Here is a 17128-nt window from a genome sequence, read left to right as displayed (position 1 = left end):
TGATGCCAGGACCCCATCCCTAGCTATTCTGATTTAAATGATCTGAGGTGCAGCCTGGCCATCAGGATTTTTAAATGCTCTGCAAGTGACTCTAATATGCAGATATGGGACTTCACTTGGGCCTCAAAAAAAGGGAGAAAAGAAACTGGTAACTGTAGATGTCTCTGGGGAAAAGCACAGGGGAAACAGAAGACTGAGAGAGTCTCACTTTACATTCTTTTTTATAGTGGGCACTTTCTCCAGGTCTTCCTTCCTTAACTTCCAGCAGATAGGCATTCCAATCACTTCCCCAGAGAGCACAGTGCTCAGGAATGAAAGTAATTCAATGCTTTTCAAGACTTTTGGCATGGGTTTTGTTTGTTTGTTTGTTTGTTTGTTTGTTTTTGTTATAAAGGAAGAAAGGGGGAACGGGACATAGAGCTGGGTGGAATGTGAAAGTATAGGAAATGGGAGGGCTATATTCTAAGCAAAAGAAACAGTTGGGACAAAGGTCAGAGGTGAATTCTGCAAGGGGTGTTTACAAATAATGAAAACCCAGTTTATCTGGATGGTTCCTATAACACTGAAGCTCAAATCTTACTCGGTTGTTTGGAAAATCAAATTAAATCATATGTGCAAACTATAAGATGTAGTGGTGCCTGCATAGGATAAATGCTAATTTCCTTCTGAGGGAAGGAAATGAATATGTCAACCCAAAATATGCCTCTTTTGTATGTGGATCATTTTGAGCTAAAGTCAATAGAGAATCAGCAGGGGCAAGAAAAATTCTTTACCTACCCCTAACTACCTAAAAATAAAGTATAAATTTCCCCTTTTGTAAAGGAAATTTATACTTATTAAGGAATTTTTCATTTATAAATGTTTCTCTGAATCAGGAGGAGAGACAACTTTTATCACCTGAGAGATTCTGACCTGTATAACCAGGCAACCTGTCTTCACCATATGTTTCCAACCCTTATACCTTCCCATAACTTGCTTTGCCCACCCAGAGGCCCCAAACCCTCTTTCCCTTATCTAGCACAAGATGGTATATAAACCTCAAGCATCTAGCCACCTCAAGCCACCTCCTTGAGTCTCATTTCTTTGTGAAACTCCCATGTGTACCTATGTAATTAAAACTGTCATATTTTGCTCTTGTTAATCTATTATCAGTTTGATTTGAGGGACCACCCAGTGAATCTAGGAGGGTAGAGGAAAACTAATTTTTCCTCCCCTATACGTTCTTCCTATAGACCACAGACACAAACTCAAGTGCCTTTATGTGATCCATTCAGGATCAGCCAATCATTTCCAGGAGGGGCTGCAGGTCAATATTCCAGATCTTACAGTCTTAAAGAGAAACAATGTTGGCAACTAATTCCTAACCCTGGCTAGACCAAATAAATACATCTGGCCCAGGGGCTGCCCATTTGCAACTTTCATTACAGACTAACCCCAAGAAGGAAGGACATTCAGATAACTCCCAGTTTTAAGCTCCCTCTGAGGCATTATTCAGGAAGACTAAGGGACCTCCAGTAAAATCCTTATTTCACTCCAGCTCAAACTCGGTCAGCCTAACTCTCTCCAATGAAAGAGCAACCTGGCGTGACAGGATCATTATCACCAGAGGAAGGTACAATCTCACCATGGGTCCTCAGTTTGTGTTATATAAATGAATCTAAGGGCTCCATATGAAGAAACAATGACAAAGCACTCAGCAGGGCACCAAGGCACAAGCAGTTCAGGAACCAAACGGTTCTGATAGGACTTAAAACGGCCAATCATAAATACACAGGGAACATTCAGTCAGCACTTTCAGGTGTTATTTTCCCAGTGTGATATGCTTTCATGCTCCCTTTGTCTCTCACTCTTTTTGATTCAATCTATTTTGCTTAAGATTTAATATCTGGCACTATTTCTCTAAAGAGTTCTCACAGTTTTCCTCTGTCTTCTCTCCCCACTCCTGTTTCAGAGCAAGGCAGATGGAAAACCAAATAATAAACAATGACAGATGTAAAAAGATATGAATATTTATGTTGCTTCAGTTTGGGGCCCCAATGAAGCTGGCCTAGCAGAAATAAGGTTGGAGCTATGTCATCCCTACCAAAAGAGTCTAAGTATTATTGGCTCAGACATATACCCTGTTTATAAACCTAGTAATTGTAATTCTGTGCTAGACACCCACACTTCCCCCCTTCTTTTTTTTTGTTTTGTTTTGTTTTGCCACTTACGTGAGTCAGAAGTGACCCTAACAGACTTGAGTCATCTAGAAGTCCAACTCTGGGAAAACCAATATCCAATAGTCTTCTTACCTGTTGGGAGAGTTTGGTGACACTGGAATTGGTACCTAGCCACATTCCTTAATGTGTATGGGACACAAAAGCCCTGTGGAAGAGATGTTGAATACATAGTACAACTGGGATATACTTTTTGTGATAGACAGGCGAGTTCCTATTAAAAGGCCAGACCATTAGAAGAGACAATAGGGCCATAAAGAAAAAAGTCACCATAAATGAAGTAATCTGGCAGGGTGGATGTCTTAGTCAGTTCAGTCTGTCATTAAAAAATACCATAGCTAAAATAAATATAGTTTTTTATATTTCATGAGAATGAAAATAACTTTGTTGGGAATCTGAGCTTGGTGCTACCTTAAGTGTGTGGTTGCAATAGCCTGTAAATTGCCAAATGTGGTGGGAACTTTCCATCAGATATATTATCTGGCATCTGATATTATTGACAATTCCTTCCTTGAAATTCTCTCCTCCCTTAACTTCCTTTCCCTCTGAATCTCTCTGGCCACTTTTGGTGCGGCTGAGCCTTGTGCAGGTAAAGAGGCTGTAAGAAGAGAAAACATGAGACGTGCCTATATGAATAGCAAGAAATTGCTTAAATGGTAGTACCTAGACCCTTGAGGGCTGCCACAACCTTCCCCAGATTGAAGAGCAGCAAGTGGCAGATCAGACTTGAGAGGGACTGTTCTGACCCTTGAATTTTGATCATATGTCCATAAGGAGCAGAAGAAACTCCAGCATCTGTCACTCACTTTCATTCACACTTCTAGTGCCTGTTGCTGTGCTTGCTTACTTTGGAAGTAAGCTAAAATGAAAGCAACCTTGAACTTGTCCAATTAGTCATTCTTGCCAGGCTTTGAACCTGGATTAGCCAATTTTAGGCTGGCCTAACTCATCACTCCTCAACCTTCTCAGCGAACTCCTCTTCCTTGCCCTGCCCTGAATTGCTGTGGTTCCACAGGGTCCCTGCTCAGTTTTTTTCCCACTTCACCGTGTAGGCAAACCTTAAAAACCACCCAGTTCTAACAACTGCTCATAGACTGATGATCTCTAATTCTGTATCTGGTGATCACAACTGAACTTCAGACTCACGTACCACAGCTTAGCATACTCCCACAAACCCCTCAAGTGCCACATGTCCAAAACTGAATTCAGTCTCTTCCTCCACAACCCCGTCCTCCTGTTACTTTCTCTGTCTTGGTCAGCTGGACCTCATTAACTTCACTGAACAAGCCGGAAAACCAAACTCCATCACCAGGCTTGACTCTGAGGTTTGGGTTTTTTTTTCCAATTAATAAGAGAAAGTTTATTTAGAAAATTACAAAGGTAGTAGAAATGAGCCAACTGGGCTGTGGAGGCTCAGCACAAAGCAAAAGAATGGCCCTTAGAGCTTAGGAGAGAGAAAGGCAATGGAAACAGCCCTTTGGGGGGAGGAAGAGGAAAAAGGCGAGGGCATACTCCGAGAGGGAGCACCTGAGTTTCCTTAATAGGGATACGAATGAATCATGTTGGCTCTTTTAAAAGATCAATTTCATCATTGACTTGAAGGTGTAGTATTTGTATAGTTCTCATAGGACTACTGAATATGTCTTCAATCAGTTTTTTCTCCTGTATTCACATCGCCATATCCTTGGTTCCTACTTTCATTGTGTTTTGCCTGAACCACTGCAATAACCTCTTATCTAATATCCCTCATTCATATCCTTCTAACCACTGCTGCCAAAATGAGCTTTTTGTTTCAAGTATATTTAAATATGTTTCTGCTTAGTCCAGAAGTAATGTGTTTTGAGAAAAGTCCACAATACTATAAAAGGACAATCACTATTAATACAGTATAATATATACTCCCAGTCATGTTCTTTTATTTTTTTAATGTATTGATTTTTGGAGAGGGAGAGAGAGACAAAGAGAGAGAGTGAGGGAAACATTGATTCACTGTTCCACTTATTTATGCATTCATTGGTTGATTCTTGTATATGCCTTGACTGGGGATTGAACGAACCCATAACCTTGGTGTATTGGCATGACACTCTAACCAACTGAGCTACCTGGCCAGGGTGCTCAGTCGTTTTTCATCAAATATATTTAAATGCACTGTAATAAACATTTTTGTACATGTATCTTTGTTCATATTCATAAAAATTTCTTTAGGAGTGGAATTGCCTGGTGAACAGGGATGCATATTTTTAAGACTTTGAACCTATTCCCAACTACTCCCTGGAAAAGTTTTAGCTATTTCTTATACTTCTGTTAGTAGAGTGATCATTTTAATGTAGAAATCAGATTGTTACTTCAACTTGGAGGGTGAGTTGCAGGTTCAAGAACACAGGACCAGAGAAGGCTCAGAAATAAGGCTGTGATTGTCATTTAAGCCAGTATGTTTCCAAGTATAGTTCTGGCCCACTAGTTTTCCTAATGAACCATGAAAAGATCAAAATATGCAAGTTCTTTCTTCAACTCTTAGAGCAAATGCCATGCAAGACCACGGGCCTTCATTTTTACGTATGACTAAGTATTTAATACCTTCCTTTGTTAATTGTTAAGAGTGATTAAAATTTTATATTCACAACCCCCCAGAAAAGTGTAGTACTGCCAATTACCAAAAACTTTCGGCCCTGGCTGGCGTAGCTCAGTGGATTGAGCGTGGGCTGGGAACCAAAGTGTCCCAGGTTCGATTCCCAGCCAGGGTACATTCCTGGGTTGCAGGCCATAACTCCCAGCAACCACACATTGATGTTTCTCTCTCTCTCTCTCTATCTCCTTCCCTTCCCTCCCTAAAAATAAATAAATAAAATCTTAAAAAAGAAAGAAAACTTTCACTGCCACAGAAAGTTTAGCAACAATGCAAATTTCCTGCTGCACATGTTATAACATAGATTGTTGGAATTTTCACAATTTTCAAAAAGGATGCTTTTCTTTTAGGACTTCATAGTGTCTTGAGTTTCAAATACAGCCTTTCTGGTGTGTGTTATTTCATATGTGAAATGTTGTTTTCTGTTTTTGATAATTTTGTCCATGCATAGACTTTATGATGCTGCCATTTTAGATTTCTATTTTGTTCCTCTGTAATTCTTTGTTATCATCAGGTTCTCTTCCTACCAGAAGTGGCATAAATAGGGGTATATTAGGTATATTGTGGTGTCCTTTATGCCATTAAGTTAACATGTTTGAGAATCAATGGTCTAAATGCCTCAAAATCTCCCTACCCTGAGTCTAGACTGCTTTACTAGGTTGGTTAACTACTAAAGAGGTCTGGTAAATTATTGTCTATCCAATGATCAGATGTTTGGAGGAAGGGAAAAAAATAGAGTGGCTGTAAGCAATTTTGAGAAAAGGTGTCAAGAGGCTTATAGACTCACCCTTTCTCCTCTCAACTTTCAGGTTTTAAAATATTGGTCTTATGTGACAGAAGAATATATGCAGGAATATATGTTATATGACTAAATAACAGGATTTGATTAAACATTAGCAGCGCTAAGAGGTCTGAGCTACCTATTAGCCTAGCTGAAACATAAAAAGGCTGTGTTGAGAACTGCATCAATACTGTTTTGTATTCAGCCCAACCTACCCAGTCACTGGCCTGCAGATTCATGAAACTCCTTATTTGAATCTTAAAGACTAGCAGGAAAGAGGAAAGAGATCTGGATAATTGTTCCTGGTGATAGGTCCAAAGCTCCTTATTTTCCCATCAAGTCCTGGGAATCCATGATTTTAAAATCTAGGAAATGTACCTTGAAAAATAGTTTATGAGAGGGTATGGGAATCTGATTTCCACCAGTCCAGCCTGCATTTCAACAGGGATTTCATAATGTTACCAGCCTAAGAAAGAACTGGTCCACTGTGTGGTAGTACATTTCCATCAAAAAAAGGGGGAGCCCTGGCTGAGTAGCTCTGTTAGTTGGAGCATCATTCCAATACTCCACTTTGTAGGTTTGATCCCCAGTCAGGGCACATGCAAGAAACAACCAATGAAGGCATAAATAAGTGGAACAACAAATCAGTATTTCCCCACCTCTCTTTCTCTCAAATTAATTGGAAAAAGGGAGGGGGGGAAATTGGCTAAATCAGTTCTACTTGTTCTATTCACATTTCTGCTGTCCCAAGAATAACATGGCTACTCACCAACAGGTACTAGAAATATCCATATTCTCATAAACATGAATGGTCAGACATTTGTTAGGCTATAACTCAATAAACTTGCTATTTTTTCACAATGTATACCCTGGTTAAAATATTCAGTAGTGCCAGAACTGGACTCACCTCAATATCAGAATTTTACATGGAGACCTAAGTCAGCTATGAATCACAAAGAATTAAATTTTATTGAGTTCCAGAATCTTCTGCATATCTCTGAGGTAAGACAACACAACATCTATGAGGGTCTCTAGAAACTCACAAGTAACAGTAGGAGAGAAGATGCACTGACAGAAGTAAAATTAAAAAGAAGAAAGGGACAAAGACTGGAAAGAAAGGGGAGAAAGTCTAACTGTACTAGAATACTTTAAAGATAAATGTGAATGGTCTCATTTATTACAGTACTGAACTGTCATAGGTTATATTTACTGAGCATCATCTACTCTATGCCAGCCATGTTCTAAGTGTTTTTGCATGCATTATTTAATTCATTAATATACACTCATTGCCTATCTTCTGTGTGCCAGGCACTGTTCTAAGCAAAGAATGTTCCAGTGAGAAAAAAATATAGATGAAACAGTCCTGGTTGGGGGGTCAGTTGCTTGGAGCATCATCCCTTACACCAAAAAGGTTGTGGGATCAATTCCCAGTTAGGGCACATACCTAGGTTGTGGGTTCTATCCCCACTCAGGTCACATATGGGAGGCAACCGATTTATGTTTCTCTCTCACATTGATGTTTCTCTCCCTCTCTCTCTCCCTCCTTTCCCCTCCCCTGAAATCAATAAGCATGTCCTTAGTTGGCACAGTTGGTTGGAGCATCATCCCATACACCAAAAGATTGCACGTTCCATCCCTGGTCAGGGTGCATAGAGGAGGCAACCAATTGATATGTCTCTCTCACATTGGTGTTTCTCTCTCACTCTCTCTCTCTCTCTCTCTCTCTCTCTCTCTCTATATATATATATATATATATATATATATATATATATTCATTTAATATATGTAATATTTATTACATATATTACATATATATGTAATGTGTGTGTGTGTGTGTGTGTGTGTGTGTGTGTGTGTACCCATCCATCCATCCTCCAATGAGGGTTAAAAAAATAGATAAAAAATAGTTGAAACATCTCCTCCTTCCTGAAGCTTACATTTCAGTAGGGAAGATCATATTTTATCATCACAACAATGAAAAGAGATAGGAAAGTCATGGTGAGAAGGGAAAGGATACATATGGACAGAAAAAGAGGATTTAGGAAAGAAGACATAAAGAAAGTGAAAGTTAAAGTTTCATTCTCAGGGATTTGAGATGCTAGATTAAAAGGATATGTCTCTGTTAAGGCCTCATATCCTCCAACATAAAGGCTTTGGAAGGTTCCATCATAACCAATTTACTGAAAAGTCTGAATTATAAATCTTTGGAGAAATATGCTTCTATATTTTTTCAAATGTACACATATATGGCAATTTGAAATGCTAACAAAGTGTTTCTGAGTAGATATCCAGCAATATTTTGTTTTAATAGAAAGACAAGACATATTTGTGATAAGCAATGATCATTTGCTCATATAAGCCTCATTTCTCCCAGCCTATTCCAATGAAGGGGGGAAATCAGTGACCTAAGATAAGATGATCCAAGTATTTAGCTGAATCCCTCACCAGTACCAATTATAATTCTAATAAATGCCATTTATTTTTTTAAGATTTTATTTATTTATTTTTTAGAGAGGGAAGGGAGGGAGAAAGAGAGAGAGAGAGAAACATCAATGTGTGGTTGCTGGGGGCTGTGGCCTGCAATCCAGGCATGTGCCCTGACTGGGAATCGAACCTGCGATGCTTTGGTTCAGAGCCCGCGCTCAATCCACTGAGCTACGCCAGCCAGGTCTATAAATACCATTTATTGAAGGCTTTCTATTTGCTGCATAACAAACTATCTCAAAACTTAGTATTCTCTTTTTGTTCACCAAGTATTGGTTACCTTCAATGAACTTACTGTAGTGAACAAAATAGAGGTTTTTCTAATGATATTTTATTGATTATGCTATTACATTTGTCCCAATTTCCCCCCCTTTGCCCCTCTCTACCCAGTACCCCCATCCCCCATCTCTCCTTCAATCCGCTCCCCCTTAGCTCATGTCCACAGGTTATTCATTAAGTTCTTTACTTTCTCCATTTCCTATGCTATTCTTAACAGCCCTCTATTTTGTTCCTATCAATTATGCTTCTTGATCCCTGAACCATTTCCCCCCATTCTCCCCCTTCCTCCTCTCAGCTGATAATCTTCCAAATGATCTCCCTACCTATGATTCTATTCCTGTTCTGGTTGTTTGCTTAGTTTTCATTTTGTTTTGTTTTGTTTAGATTCAGTTGTTGATAGTTGTGAATTTGTTGCCTTTTTAATGTTCATAGTTTTGATCTTCTTTTCCTTAAATAAGTCCCTTTAACATTTCCTGTAATAATGACTTGGTGATGATGAATTCCTTTAGCTTTGCCTTGTCTTGGAAGCACTTTATCTGCCCTTCCATTCTAAATGATAGCTTTGCTGGATAGAGTCATCTAGGTTTTAGGTCCTTGCTTTTCATCGCTTTGAATACTTCTTGCCAGTCCCTCCTTGCCTGCAAAATTTCTTTTGAGAAATCAGCTGATAGTCTTGTCGGAACTCCATTGTAGGTAACTCCCTGCTTTTCTCTTGCTGCTTTTAATATTCTCTCTTTATCTTTAACCTTTGGCATTTTATTTATAATCTGTCTTAGTGTGTTCCTTTTGGATTCAACTTGTTTGGGACTCTCTGTGCTTCTTGGACTTGTATGTCTATTTCCTTTAACAAAGGAAAGTTTGGGAAGTTTTCTTTCATTATTTTTTTCAAATAAATTTTCAATTTCTTGCTCTTCCTCTTCTCCTTCTGGTATCCCTATGATTTGGATGTTGGCACATTTGGAGATTCCCAGAGGTTCCTAAGCCTGTCCTCATTTTTTTTTTTAATTCTTGTTTCTTCTTTCTGTTCTGGTTGAATGTTCATCTCTTCCTTATGTTTCAAATAATTGGTTTGAATCCTGGCTTCCTTCCCTTCTCTGTTGGTTTCCTGTGGATTTTTCTTTATTTCACTTAGCGTAATCTTCATTCCTTCCTATATTTACTTATTTATTTATTTATTTATTTATTTGCCATATTCAATGAGTTCTTTGAGCATGCTGATCACCAGTGTTTTCAATTCTGTATCTAATAGATTGGCTATCTCTGATTCACTTAGTTCTTTTTCTGCATTTTTTTTCTGTTCTTTCATTTGAGCAATATTTCTTCATCTCCTCAATTTGACAGCCTCCCTGTGTTTGTTTCTGTATATTAGGTAGAGCTGCTTTTACTCTCTGTCTTAGTAGTGTGGCCTATGAAGAAAAGGCACCTATAAATTGTGTAGGGCAGAACCTTAGGTAATTGCCAGGGTGGGACAACCTGCTTCACTGTTTTGTGGAGAGGGCTCGGAGAGGGGACAATGCTGCCACCTGGTTCCTGAAGGTTCAACCTGAAGAAACTTCACCCCCTTCCTGTGTACAGCTGGTGCCTTTCTAGCTGCTGCCCCAGTGGTGAATCCCAGAGTGGGTGGGTTTGCGAATGTTCTAAGGCCATTCAGGCCCTTTAAGTTCCCCAAATCCAGCTGTCTTCCACTGCCCCAACCCCCACTGGTTTTACAGCCAGAGATAATGGGGATCTATCTTCCCATTGCTAGAATCTGGGCTGTGCTGTCTGGCCTGGGGCTGGGATTGCTTGCTCCCAAAGTATCCCTCCTGATTTTCATCCACCATATGTGATTGTGCAACCATCCATTCTGCTGCCACCTCTCCATGCCACACCACCTTTCTACCCATCTCTGTGACTCCACCCTTTCTACCCATCTGGATGAATGTGGCTCCTTTAAATCCTTGGTTGTTGAACTTCCATGCAATTCAATTTTATGATGGTGTTAATAGTTTTGAGATATGGTTGTAATTCTTTCTATGGTTGCACAAGGAGGTGAAGCATGTCTATCTATGCCTCCATCTTGACTGGAAGTCAAAACTTAGTATTTAACTGTAATTATTTATTTCTTGTGATTCTGTGGGTTCTGGTCTTGCTAGGTTCACTCATGTGGCTACATTCAGATGATGAGCTCAGGTGGATCACTGGCTCCCTGCTGTCTCTTTCTCCATGTGCTCTCTTACCATATAAGAGTCTAGCCTGGGCTTCTTTATACTGGCACAAGCGGTCCAAGAGAGCAAAAATGGAAGCTGCCAGGCCTCTTAAGACCTAGGCTTGGAACTGGCCAATGACACATCTGCCACATTACTGAATTGTCAAAGTAAGGCTCAAAAGCCCAGCCCAGATTATAAAAAATATAAATTCCACCTCTTTTGGGGAGGAGGAATGGTACTTAAGAACGATAAGCAAAACTGTTGGCAATCATCTGGCACATTTCATTTTCCATGTGCCAGACACTATACATTATCTCAATGGATCTTCACAGCAACTTAGTAGGCTCCACTTTATCCATTTCACAATTAAGGAAATGTAGTTTCTGAAATGTTAAATCTTCCTGCAAGTAGGTGACAGATCTAGGGCTAGATCTCAACCACCTTAAAGTTCCAATTCACAACCATCCCTCAATATAAGGGTCAGAGTTAGAGTGGTTGACCTCATGTTCCCTCTCCCTGAGGGAGACAGGAAAGCATAGTAGTTAAGAGCTCAGACCCTGGGGTCAAATCACCTTCATTCCAATCTTGACTCTAGGTCTCATGAGTTATATGACTTTGGGCTAGTTAGCCTCAAGTTCATCAGCTATAGAATAGTACAGAGAACATTTGCCCCACATGACTATTCTGAGAATAATGCAGGTAAAGCACTACCTGGAAAGAGTACGTGCTCCATAGACATTAATTACTTTCGTGTCCCCTGAGTATCCTGATTAGTTTACCCTCAATCAAGCAGTACTGCAGTCCCAAGACCATGGCCTCCAGGGCTGTTGCTGACCAATGACCCTGAGTCTATATGACTTAATCATCATTTTCCCTGCTGGCCATGCTTCTGCTTTGCTTCTCGTCCCATGCTGCTTCACTGACCACTACTGAGGGTTCTGACTCACTGTGGTCCCTCTTTGCTCAGGACATTGCCTTGTTCCTGTACTTACTCAGTTCCTTTTCTGTTGTCTGTGCTTTGAAAGAACTACATTGTTTCAATTCCTTCTTTCTTTTTGATGCATAGTATTCCATTGCAACAGCATGGATGGAACTGGAGACTATTATGCTAAATGAAATAAACCAGTCAGTGAAAAAAAAAAAAAACACTGTATGATCTCACTTATAAGAGGAATCTAACAAAAAAATAAACTAATAAGCAAAAGAGAACCAGAAGCATAGAATCAGGGGATAGACTGACATTTGTAAGAGGGGAAGGGGGAGGTAGGGACTGACTGAAAGAAAGTGAAGGGAGTGGTCAAAGAGCATAATGAAGGACCCATGGACAATGTTGTGGGGACTAATTATAGAAGTGGAGGGTGGGCTGCGGGGAGGGGGGCAAAAGAGGGAAAAGTGGGACAACTGAAACAGCATAACCAATAAAATATTTTGAAAAACAATCACTAATATTACAGGTGGGTCTAAAAAAATAAAAACTAATGTTTCAGAATCAGTAACCACTAGGTGGCAGGGGTGTTTCACTCTCTAGCTCACTTCCTTCTTCCCGCTTGTAATTTCAATTACATTCAAGATGCAGTTCCTTTCAAATGAGTTGCTCTTAAGTGAACTTTAGTAATCCACATGAAGTTCAAGGTGAACAATAAATTTCACATACACTCCCTTGAAAATTCATTGTGATGTCACTAACTTTATGGGAGAGCTCTCACAGGAGTTATATTACTAAAGCACTTTTATAGCCTTTGGCTTAAAAAGGCATGGGAAAAGTAAATAAACCTCAGCTTGTTTAGGGCATGTCCAAAGCCGATTGTTTCCCCCTCTAGCTGTTAACTCCCAATAGGCCAAAGGTTGACTGAGTTAAGAGTTCGCGGACTGGTAGGCTATCATTCCTTTAATAGGGCTGTAGACATATCTCTCCTTTCCCAATGAAGTCCCAAAAGGTTTCCTTGAGGGAGATGGAATTTCAGTAGCATCTTGCATGAGAAGCAGATGTAGGGACATCCCTTCTTACAATTACATCCCACAGGAATCCAACCTGCCAAGTGGAATGCTCTTTTAACAAAGTGGATGGGGAGATACAAAGAAGAGAGGAGAGGTAGAGGAACCTTCATCTTAAACCTTCATCTTAAAATGTGGGGAAGTAAGAGATGCTATCTAGAGTCCATAGAACTAGATGTTTAGTATGTCAACTTAACAAAGAGGAACAATTTATACTGGGTTATACCTTTAATGGGAGGGGAAGGAAAAGGAAATAGGATGATGGAGATGCTAGTAGGCTAAATCTCAAGTACCACAACAGAGTCTGTAAATAATCCCTAAAATTGAAAAAGCAAGAAATAGCACTACATGCATATCATTTAAAGACATGTGAACAAGAGGCAGAAGTAAATCATCTTTATCTTGATAGAAGAGCACAGGAAGAGGGAGGGCTGGGGAATGGCAGTACTTCTGGACTTTCTAACCATGACTTTATTCTACCCTTAATAATGGACAAGGATAAAAAACCAGTAGGGTAAAATAGATTATCTAGGTTCCTGGGAACAACTACTAAGTTCCTAATTTGTGTCACTATATCTGATAAGAATTATCAAATTCAGCTCTGGCTGGTATGGCTCAGTGGACTGAGTTCCAGCCTGAGGACAAAAGGTCGCTGTATTGATTCCCAGTCCAGGCACATTCCTGGGTTGTGGGCCAGGTCCCCAGTTGGGGGTCCAAGAGAGGCAGCCAATTGATGTTTCTCTTGTGCATTAATGTCTCTATCCCTTTTTTTCCCCCTCCTTTCCCCTCTCTGTAAAAAAAATAAAGGAATAAAATCTTTAAAAAAAAGAATTATCAAATTCAGTTCTTGTTTATATAGGGGTCACTTTAGTTTACTATAACACTACTGCAAATTAGAAAGAAATTAGAAGCTTCTATTCCCACATGTACATGTTACTTACCCAAAACTAGCATTTGTGAGCAAGGATCTACTTTAGTCAATATTTTTACAGCAGATCATCAGGGTTTTTCTGATGTAAGCTAAAAATGCTATTACTTCGCAATAAATCAGAAACCGAAATCTAAAGAGGAAATGTGTCCATTTTTTACTTCTTTTGTAACATTTTAGCAGGAGTTCTTAAGCATGCATCACCCTGCTGAATAAAGAACTGTAAACCTGCCAATTTGCTGGGTCTGACCCTCAAACTCCTTGTTCTTTACTTTCTTTTCAAACCTACATCCAACCCATCACCAGTGACCTGTCATCCTTCAAAAGACACCAGAATTTAATGGGAATAAAAGGGAGAAAACTGTACTTGAACAATGATTAAAATAAAAAATTTTTTAATTAAAAAAAAAGACACCAGAATTTGACAATTGTCACTACTCTTACTCCTACTATCCTAATTTGAGCCATCATCATCTCTCATTTGGACCACTGAAATGGCCTGGCAACTGCTTCCACTCCTGTCCAGTACCATCCTCCACATGGCAGACATAGTGATCCTTTATTTTGTTTCATTTATTGAGAGAGAGATGGGGAGAGAGAGAGAGAGAGAGGGAGAGAGAGATTTGTTTTTCCACTTATTCATGCATTATTTGGTTAATTCTTGTGTGTGCTCTGACTGGGGATCAAACCTGCAACCTTAGTGTCTCGGGATCACACTCTAACACAGCAATTTTCAACATTTTTCATCTTGTGGCACTCATAAACTAATTACTAAAATTCTATGACACACCAAAAAATAGGTATAATTTGATTCATTCACACCAGATGATGATTGTTGTGTTGGCTGTTGTCATTTTTTTTTTTTAACCTGACAATCTAAAGGAAAGGAAGTCAGTGCCCCTGGCTAGTCAGGTATTGCATGTTTGAAAAATTCTTGTGGCACACCCTGGTGCCATAGCACACTGATTGAAAATCACTGCTCTAACCAACTGAACTACCCAGCCAGAGCCAGAGTGATCCTTTTGAAATGTAAATCATAGTGATAATTTGTAGAACACTGGCCTATTTGATGTACCCACCCCATCTTATCTTTTACTTCTCCCCCCTCATTCACTCCTCCCCAGCCATGCTGGCCTCCAGGCTCTTCCTAGCCCCTGATGAACATGTTCCTGACCTGTGCCTAGAATGCTTTTCTCCCAGACATCCGATGGGTTGTGCTCTCATTTTACTCAGGCTCTGCACTGTCACCTTATAAATGATGTCTTTCCTAACCATCTGACTTAAGTATGTATTCCTCTCCATCTCTTCAACACCCTCTATCCCCCCATATTATATTACTTAGTTTTTCTCCATAATACTGAACATCACAGTAATGTTACATATATATTTTCAGTATTGTCTGGGTTCTTTTTTTTTTTTTTTTTCATTAGAATATAAGCTCTAGAATAGGAAGTCAGAGGCTTAGGAACTTTTTTTTCACTGCTGTATCCTCAGTGCCTTTAAACAGTGTCTGGCGTGTAACAGATGATTAATAAGTTCTGCTAAATAACAGACTTAATGTGATACTACTGGTAGATAACATGTCTTTAGAACAATGTTTCCCCAAATGTGAGACCCCTTTATGCAGATGATTTTTAAACAGTAAAAAGGTATGCATTAATAACACTGAATCAAGTGAAGAGAATTTTGAAGATTCTTGTTTTAATCCTTATTTTGTCGAGGTCTCATTTAGTGCAAGTTTGTCCCTAATATTTGATCATTTATCCCTTTGAATAGAGAATGGGCCTTATATTTAGAGACTACAAAGAGCCTTGTGTAGGGAACAGTACTTGGTTAGAATTTAATAACCTTGTTTTGTTTTTATTGTACTTATTTTTAAGGGTAACATCTATTTCAATTATGTGCCTGTCAACATGTTAATCTCATTTAAATCTTGCAATAACTCTTATGAGCAAAGTAGCATTTTACATGAGGAAAAATATGCAGAGGAGTTTCCCATGAGGCCAAAGTTTCCTTTGAGACAAAAATTCATATACCATAAAATTCACCATTTGAAATAGTTTAAAATGTACAATTCAGTGTTTCTTAGTCTATTCACAATTTTGTGGAACACCACTACTATCTAATTCCAAAATGTTCTCATCACACATACACACAAAAAAACCCCATACCCTTTATCTGTCATCCCCAATCTCCTCAATCTCCCTGGGCCTAAGCAACCACTAATCTACTTTGTCTCTATAGTTTTACTTACTCTGGATATTTCATACAAATGGAAAATGTGTGTGTGTGTGTGTATATATATATATATATATATATATATATATATTTCCATATATATGATCTTTTTGGTCTAGCTTTTTTTACTTAGAGTAATATTTTCAAGGTTCATCCATGTTGCAGCATGTATCATTCTTTTCCCTTTTTATCACCTATTAACATTGCATGCCATGGATAGATCACATTTGCTTATTGATTCATTCACCAACGGACATTTAGGTTGACTCTACTTTGGAACTACTATGAAAAATTCTGTTGGACATATTCTTGTATAAATTTTTGTTTAAACATGTTTTCAATTCTCTTGGATATATACCTAAGTAAAATTGCTGTGTCATGTGGCAGTTCCATGTTTAACTTCTTGAGGAAAGGCCAAATTGTTTTCCAAAGTGGCTGTACCATTTTTAAAGCATTCCACAAGCAATGTATAAATGCTCCATCACTCCACATCCTCACTGGAACTTGGAATTGTCTGTTGTTTTTTTTTAATTTAGCCACTCAAATACCTATTTTATTGTGGTTTTAATTTGTATTTCCCTAATGAATAGTGATGTTGAGCCTCTTTTCATGTGATTATTGGCCATGTGTGTATCTTCTTTGGAGAACTAGTCAAGTCTTCAACCATTTTTAAATTGGGTTATCTTTCTGTTGTTGAGCTTTAAGTTTTCTTTCTAAAATAACTTGTAAATAATAACTTTCTAAAATAACTTTAAAATAAGATATTTTTAAAATATTAAGTAAACAATAGTGCAATTGGGCAAAAATAGTGAAGGCAATTTTTGTAGTCCCCCCTTTCCCACAGTGGATATGTTTCAAGACTCTAGTATTTGCATGAAACCACAGACAGCACCAAATCCTATATACACTATGTATTTTCATATGCATGTGTACCCATGATAAAGTTTAATTTTTGAATTAGGCACAGTAAGAGATTAACAGTAACCAATAATAAAATATAACAATTATAACAATATACTGTAATAAAATATCTGAATGTGGTCCCTCTCAAGACATCTCATTGTATTGTATGCATAGTGTAGATACCTTAGACAAAAGAATGTTTCATATCCTGGGCCAGTCAGAGCAAGAGCACAAGATTTCATCATGCTACTTAGAACAGCATGCAACTTAAAACTTATTTTCTGTTTATTTCTGGAATTGTCCACATAATATTGTCAGACCAGGGTTGATGCAAGGGGACTAAAACTGTGGAAAACAAAACCATGAATAAGTGTGTGTGTTGGGGGTAGGGTGGAGGGGCACTGCTGTACGTAGTTACGACTCAGGGGCTACTTTGAGCAACACTAACTCAGATGTTAAGAGCAAGAATGCTGGTCCCACCATCCAAAT

The sequence above is a fragment of the Phyllostomus hastatus genome, unplaced genomic scaffold (assembly GCF_019186645.2).
Source record: "Phyllostomus hastatus isolate PE091 unplaced genomic scaffold, TTU_PhHast_1.1 phas_contig_16, whole genome shotgun sequence".
Classification (NCBI taxonomy): Eukaryota; Metazoa; Chordata; class Mammalia; order Chiroptera; family Phyllostomidae; genus Phyllostomus; species Phyllostomus hastatus.
Note: the sequence above shows the minus strand (reverse complement) of the source record.